At 40.5% G+C, this 8,452-nt stretch overlaps 1 pseudogene; it reads right to left on the bottom strand.

The window, feature by feature from the left end:
* Nucleotides 1–366: 366 nt before the first annotated feature.
* On the bottom strand, nucleotides 367–6,305 carry LOC140925575 (extracellular calcium-sensing receptor-like; annotated as a pseudogene).
* Nucleotides 6,306–8,452: the final 2,147 nt, after the last annotated feature.

Raw genomic sequence — 8,452 nt, 5'->3', positions numbered from 1 at the left:
TATAGTATGATTTGTACGCGATATTTGGCATAAATACCACTTGTGATATTTCAAAATTTTCTCAAATCTCACGAGCCGTTAGGCGAGTGAAATTACGTACTATAACAATTTAGAAATATCACTCGTGGTATTTATGCCAAATATCACCACAAATCATGCTATTACCTATACCAAAGGCTGTCTATCAGTATGCCCAGAATGTGGCTGGACCAGCTATTTTAAAAGCCCAGTAACTTTAAATAGGTTCATGAAAATATACAGAAAAAACAGTTTAGCAAAGTTTGAGTCGATTGAGACGTTCAAAGTATTTTTCCATGTTACTGGTCGAAAGAATAGCTGCATGGTTGGCAATCTGCAATCCGTCGTTTACTTTTCGGTATCCAGCTCAGCGTTAGGTACTTCTTCATTAATTTGTCCAGGCAAAGCTCTGGTTGCAGTTACATTACTAAAGGAGAAATCCATAACCTGCGACCTGATGCTTTCGATGGTGTTTTGCTGGGATTGGAAAAAGAGAATGTAGATTCTGGGTCCGAACATGTATCCCAACAAACCAAACGAAGTTACTAACGTCGTAGTACAAGATACAATCGTCACGTACCAGCTCTCAAAAGCAAATTCCACAGGGTAATATGCCAGCGATGACAACAGAAGAATGTACATAGAGAAGCCGATGTACCTTGTCTCGTTAAAGTTATCGGGAATTCCTCGATGATTTGAAAGCGTAATACCTACATACGAAAGCCACAATTAACGTACTGTAAGCACACACCGAGATGAAGAGTGCAAGGCCGGCGTTTGTTTTAAAAGGTTTGCACACAACGAAGACGTACTCATCAAAGCGAATGATCTTTTTACGCCTCGGAGAGTCCAAAAAAATCCAGAGGACCAACAAACAAAGGGAGGCTAAATTCATGACAGAAAGGAACACACTTTGCCTTGTCAGGGTTTTGTAACAGGGAGCAAACAACTGCGCCACTTTATCAACCTCAAAAACACTTGTTATTCGCATTGTTTTCAGAAAGAGCACCGTGATACAAAGATTAAGAGCAAAATAACGCCAGAAAGATGCTGCGGTGCAAAGTGGACGGCTGGGTTCAGAAAGTTCGAGGACTGCTAATATGTGGAGAGATAAGATGCCAAAGAGCAGCAAAAAAGAGATCTCTCTATTAGAAGCCTTGACGATTGGGCTGTTGTAAAACTTGATGTAGATGCCGCAAACTAACAACGTGAGAATAAACCCGATCAAAGCCATCAAGGTTATCGCGATTCCAGAGGCGGTTGTATGAGTGATGTTAATGATCGGTAATTTTTCACACTTGTTTTGCTCTTCGTTTGATTTTGTCTCAGAGTCACATTTTGTGCAACTGGTGGATCCGTTTTCATTACTGACAGTTCCCTTTGGACACTTTATGCAGTCCCAGCAACATGGCGTGTTGAATTCCCTCCTGGTACCTGGCAAACATTCTGACGAACAGAAGGATAACGGGGTGTAGAGAGTTCTCCATCGTAGCCTGGACAAATCTACCTTCAGTTTAGGCGTGGTATTTTTGTTCCAAGATCCTACCCGAATATGTTTGAGAGTCCTACCTGTGGTTGAGTCAAGCTGAAAGTTTATGATGTCGTATGAAGCAGTTAAAGGATCTCCAAACTCGTTAAATCGCACTTTACCAGTCAACCCGTCAAAACTGATATTTCTGAGATATTTCTCCAGATCACGTCCCTTGACAGTCGGCTTGACTGGAGGACACTTTCCTATACAACCAGCACCATCTATACTAAGAGAACAGCGGTAAATGTTATCCAGGGCATGTGCAATAGCATATACAGCGTCAATTATGTAAGAAACGAAGGGGTCGCCTATCTTATGTGGCGCATTGTCTACCGTCAGATTTGCTTCGCAAAGTGCGATCCCAGACTGTTTGGAGTTTGTGGCGGAACAGTTAAAATGTAATCTCCAGAACTCTTCCCACCAGTGTGCGCCTCTTTCAATGCTTTTTGCAGGGGTGATCGTCTTAAGATGCTCTTCAAATTCGAGAACGGAATAGTCATGTGGCTTTATTCCCAAGGAGCCGTTTAGTATTGTGAGGTGAGTGTCAAGATATGTTCCCCGCCCGGACAGTGCGTCGCAAAGTATCCAGGTCTTTTCTACATTTTCCGCAGTTGCTTCTGCAAAAAATGTTCTTCCGTAACCAACAGAAAGCCAAAGTATAATTACTGCGACTTCAGACCTCCTTTTAATCTTGAGAACAGTTTGCTTGGTTTTATTCCAATAACCCAGCCGTGGAATATACTCAGAGAAAGCAATGCAAAATGTTTTACGGTTGTATGATTCTTTTTCCAAGGCCGAAATACCGTTCTGTCCATAAGAATCATCTAGCCCGACAGCCGCCACGTAAGTCCAGTTAAAGAGCTCTATGATGTCTGCCATGACCTTTGCCTGCCAGTTGTCTGGTGGAACTGTTCTGAAAAAGTTTTTGTACATTTGTGAACTCAATTCGTCGCTTGTTGCACTCGGGCTGATGGCGGGAATGTCAGAAACCTGAAGAAGACTTCCTACTAGCACTGCACTGGCGGAATCGAAAGGGCCAACTAACGCTGAGATGGTCTTGGTTTTGGTTTCCTTGACATAGCCTGTGGGGGAGGTGCTGATGTTTTGGTTAGACATATGTACTGGATCACCATCACACATGAAGTCATAGGCTATTTTCATGGCTCGAGCATTGCTAAAACAGTAGTCTCTTAAATCGTAGCCGGTAGTCACGTTCGGTAAAATAGTGGAATTCGTGTTAATTTTCTCAATAGCGAAGATCGTAGCCTCTGCATATCCCAGCCCAGTGGTGGAAATCTCAGTGCATTGATCACTAGTGCCAGAAATGTGAATGTTGAGTAGACCACCAACTATAACGTCGCCATCTTTTTTTTTCCATATCCGTCGTTAGAGGATGCTTGTGGAAGAAACAGCAGTATGAAGAGAGGCGGTCTTAAGATGCATGAAACCATTAGGTGTTTCTTCCACTTCATCAGCCTTGTGTGGTTTGCACTAAAACAAATCAAAGGAATATAGATTTAACCTTGCGAACAGTTTCGAGAAAGAAATGCGTGCAGTAGTAAGAACTAATCTTCTTTCCCAACTACAGTCAAAGATTTATTGAGCAAACTTGTTTTGGGCGGTAACTTGCTTAAGTTCCTGATATCGTTTCCATAAATCATTGTAAAACTGGCGTATACCGAAAAACCTACACACATATTCATCAGTCAAAGTACCTTTTTAACTCGGAGTTACCCGAAGGATATCTGCGATTTATAGTGTTGGCTGTGATGTGCAAATGAGTTACTCACCTTCTTTGTGTGGACTCTATCACATTTGTGTCAAAGGGTAAGGGACTGAATGAAATTATGAAAAAATCGTGAAAAAATTATATTGTAAAACACAATTACATGTAAAATTTCATCAGGATTCTTAGACCTTACGTCGCTCGACAGCTGTAAACACCCCTAGATTATGTGAACGAAAATAATTTTCAAGAGCAGCCGTCTAAATGACAGTGAATTCGGATATCTGCTGCAGTTCTTGACAAAAGTGAACATAGAAGAAAACTATTTCTTCGATCTCCATGCAGAAAGCGCGTGCAAATTAAAGTTTGTTATGATTTCGGAACTCTTGCGCCAGCTGGTTTTGCGGAACAAGAGCACAGAAGCTATGCTGATGTCTGGATTGTCTTATGTACTTCGTTAGCCTTCCAGCAAGCTCTCCTAAGGTACCCAGGGCTAATAATTTGTATACTGTTTGTGTCCGGCAGTTCCGATGAAGTTGCATTTCTAGCAACAGAGTGAAATAATGTCGATTGACAGTCTGGGTATATCCACGTCTAAATTTAGACATTGAGAACTTTTCGCTTAAAGTCTAGCTCTTGGTTTTGTGAAATTTTTTTAAAAAATTAGTTTTTAAAAAAGCAGATGACCCGACAACGACCCTGTGAAGTGCCACATGGAAATATCATTTGGCGCAGTAAAAGCGTGGGAACCGGTAAAACAAAACGCTTTCTGGCAACTGGAACACCATGGGAAAAAGTTGGGTGAACAAAGGCACGTCTTCTTCCCTGCTAAACTGAGATGAACGAATGCTAAGTATGACTTTATTGATCTTGTGACTGATGCTTACAATCACTTTATTAAAAATTTTTATTTGAAATAAAAGCTAATATGAGTCTGTGAACTAAGTGAATTTTTGTCCAGTTCTGGTTCTGTTACTGATTCGTTGCCTCGGAAACCGAAATCACTGGAATGCTAGCACAGGTGATAGCCTCCATGAGAATAGAAGGGAAAAGGCGAAAAATCCTTAATTCCGTATAAATTTCTCTTAAATATTGATGATAGTTACAACAAATATTTCATTTATAATGTCAATATTAAATATTGTTATTTATAATCTCAATATTTTAATATTTAAAAATATTGTCGTATTTACATCTTTTTTGAAACTACATTTTTTAAAGCACTTTAATCAACTTTCAAATTACAAGTTACACATACACTAGTCAAGGCTGTCATGCTCTGAGAAAAATTTCAGGTAGCCCTTCGGGCTCCCAAGCATTTTAGCTAAGGCGCCCAGACCTCAAATGATATGTTGTGACTGAGGAGATCTTGTGGAATTAAGCTTCGTGAAGCAGAATGTTTTGCAACAATGCGTTAGTAAACTTTTAAATGATCCTCCCTACGGCCGACAAAATCAAACAAACAGGCGTTACATGTTTAGAAAAACTGGTGCCATGAAATCATAATATAATTTTTGACTAACCTTTGCGATGATTCACAGCGTTGAGATTGCATTTTTATTTATTTCTTTCAAACGTTTCAGGCTAGAACGCGAGCAAATCAGGCAAATATTACTGAATTTGGAACAACTGACCTCTGACACGAGTTTCACATTAGGAAAGCTGTTTTTAAAGCGAGCGAAAAGAGATTTTTGGATCGCGAGGCGGCCCTGCTAGCGATAAAATTACGATGAGTCTTCGGGCCGCGAGCCAAATTTTAAATAAGACGAAAGTCGTTTTCAAAAGTCTAAAATATTACTTTAGAATGTAAACAACAAACCTCCGTCGGTGGTGCGGTCCGGAAGGAAATCTTTTCAAATCAATATGACAGTTGTATTGTCTTTTGAAGAAAAAACAGATGACGCACGCGCGTGCGCATAATCTGGACACTGTTCCTTTAAACTGACAGCTAAGGGAGATTTCTGTGTGGTCAATGTCAGGGCATTTTTTGTAAATTTCTTTTTGCACAATACTAAGCGATACCCGAGTGGGCAAATACATGAGGGGACACAAATCACCTAAACTGTAAGTATTCTGGAGAGTCCCATACAATTTATTGTAACGTTGTTACAGTAAATTGTATGGGAGGTTTGGAGCTCCTCAGGCAGTATCCGAGGGATGCGTTATAATCCTTTTCTTATGACACGGATTTGATTTTTAATTTCCTCTATACAGATGTGATTACCGGTCTATACTTGTCATCAAGTTGTAATAAATGCGTCTCAAGTTTCGCCATAACAATGAGGCTAGTGCTTATTCACTGCCGACTGGTTCTCAGCAGCACGCACTTTGGGAAACGAGATAATTTAAAATTATTTGCCTCGATAATGACTCTAGTTGGAAGAAAATGTTATCCCTCCCGCCGCCGTTTTGCGAAAACGCGTGGCGCAATATACGGATACCTTCAGTTTCTCCCAAAGCTGTCAATATCGCCACAACTAAAATAAATTAAGTTTATATCGCAAACAAAACGACTTGCTGACCAAAGTAAAAATATTCCTTTCAACGAATAAATTTTAATCGCTTGCTGCGAATAAAGCTGCGAAAATAAAAATCTAAAACAAAACCGGATCGAAAAAATAAATGAAATCACAAAAAAACCGCCAAGACGGTATCTTGGGAGAGTCGTGGTGATTTTATTGGATAAGCTTCGAAAATTGTACACAACTGGAACGGTCATATAGAAATTTCTAGCCTTCCTGAAGCTATAGAAAATTCAGATACTTCAGAGAAAACAGTCGTTGGGTGCCCCCGAATAAATACAAGCTCGCTGTTCCAAAACCCGTACCGAATTTTATAAAAGAATCCTCTCTCATAGCGGAAATGTGTTAAGGAACAGCTTGGGTGCGGAGGTGCGGCAATTGACATCCCTTTATGTTTTTCAAGAAAAATTAAAAAGCCTTAATTTAGAGATATGTAACATTTTCACACGGCCTCCTTGTCAAATATGCTTTTTATTATTATTATTTTAGTACCTGAACCAAACACCATGTATAAATAACGTTACCCGTTACCTTACCTTACCTCTATGATGTGCGTAAATGATTTTAGACAACAGAATTCCTCTGGCTATCTATAGTGTGCGTTAAAACAATGTTTCTAGCGATAAAGAAATAGTCGAGGTGCTATGCAAGTTGTAGCATCACAACGTTTTATGAACAACGTGTTGCTATGTACACCCATATAGTAAGCTCTGCCTAAAGAACACTCGGTTACACACACTGCACCAGGAGCCTCCTGACTGCACTCATGGGTGCGCCACCTTAAGTGCAGTCTATGTTTGTTAGCTCTACCTACAGAATCACTGGGTTACACTGTACTCACGGGGCTTAAAGCTCGCGTTTGGCTCGCGCTCTCTTCAAAGAAAAAGCTACCGTCCGTTTCGCCAAAAATCAACCTTTTTTTCCCTAAAAATTTTACACCATATTGGGCCCCGAAAGACGTTAAAAGTTTCTCCATAATAAAAGAGTTTTTTGCTAGGGTAAAACAAGTTTGCTTTCATGAGTTTCATTACAAATGTGCAAGAAATTATCTGAGCATAATTATAGCACCCAGACAAACATCGTCATCTAACTCCTCGCACGTATAGTCCAGTCATTTTACGTGGAAAATATGGTCATCCGGGACAAATTCCCACAAAAGAAATCTCAACGGTTTTAGACTCAGAAGTTATTGCTTAACAACATATCAAAAGTCCCCAAAAATCCTAGCATGGCAACATGTCGAAAAACTGGGTTTTGTTGGAGCTGTTGACCGCTGCATCTTTCACTGCATGGAAACGAGGCTGATCATAAGTCGTCCGAATGCCTAGTAAAATACTGCACAAATCATAACTATAATTCATGATAAAGATGAAACTCAGTTATTAACTTCCTCATATTTTATAATAAAGACTATAAATACATCTGGAATGATTTTTATCGGGGAGTGGGGCTGGAAATGCACAGTTTTGTACGGTAAAATATAAACGCGTACTGCTAAAATTTTACAATAATATAATAAGATCTATGCGAGAGAGGAAAAGTTTTTAAAGTCGTAGTTAAACAAGAAATAAAGAAATTTTTAGCAAGCAAAGAAAATGCATTTCCTCTTTTAACCATAACCTTCCAAGATGGGAAAGTGACGGCTAAGAAAGATGCATTCCTTGCCAACACAGAGAAAAAGAAGCGATTCATTGCCATGCCACAGCGCCATTTATCTGAAAGTGAAGGCAGAGCTTGGCCCGGCAGTTTGCCGCAACATGTTTTTTCTGCATGCCATTCTGGGTTGTGATACGACGTCTCGCCCTTACGGTACTGGAAAAGCCACGTCCCTTAAAAAATATGGTGAATCTGTCTACTTCCAAGATCAAGTATTCGACATCCCGGTATCAACTCAAGCCGAGGTTGCGACAGCGGGAGAGAATGCTATAGAGGTGCTGTATGGAGGAAAACAAGGAAATTTTTTGAGCCTCGATAGCCTAGGCCACCGCCGGTACTACGAAAACGTGGCAACCAGAGGTCAACAGAGACAGCCCCAGAACCTCCCCCTGATATCCTCAGCAGCCAGATACCACAGCCTTAGGGTCTTTCTACAGGTCAAACAGTGGCAGTGTCTTAGTGACGGGATGCTGTTTAAAGACTGGGGCTGGAAGCTTAGCGGTAACCAGGTGATTCCCGTGACCACTGACCACTTCCCCAGAGTCCTTGCTCAAGATGATCCGCTGCAACTGTGCAACTGGCTGTGCCTCTGCAAGATGTAGCTGCCGTAAGCATGGATTAGACTGTTCTTCAGCATATGGACAGTGTCGTGGAACCGCATGCACAAATATCAGTGCCGTTTTTGGTGACAGTGACGATGAAGAGGATGAGTAGCCGAAACATTCGCTTGGAAGGAAAATGCTGTTATTCCGGGCCAAATTAATTTTGTCGTAAGGCCAGATATCAAATCAACTTTGCTGTTAGACTGGGTGACGGCAAATTTATTTTTTTTCGTTTATTTATTTTTTTTTTTCTAGAGACAAGAAATGAAGAAAACAAAATACTTAACTGTCCTAAATCTGTTAGAAGGTCTGAAATGAGTTAGTTGGCGATCATTTCATGGTGAACTGAACGATTTGTACGTGTCTGTGGCACACCCTCTTTGGCTGCATGCCGCGA

This window comes from Porites lutea, chromosome 2 (assembly GCF_958299795.1).
Source record: "Porites lutea chromosome 2, jaPorLute2.1, whole genome shotgun sequence".
Taxonomy (NCBI): Eukaryota; Metazoa; Cnidaria; class Anthozoa; order Scleractinia; family Poritidae; genus Porites; species Porites lutea.
This window is presented reverse-complemented; position numbering and strand designations above follow the sequence as displayed.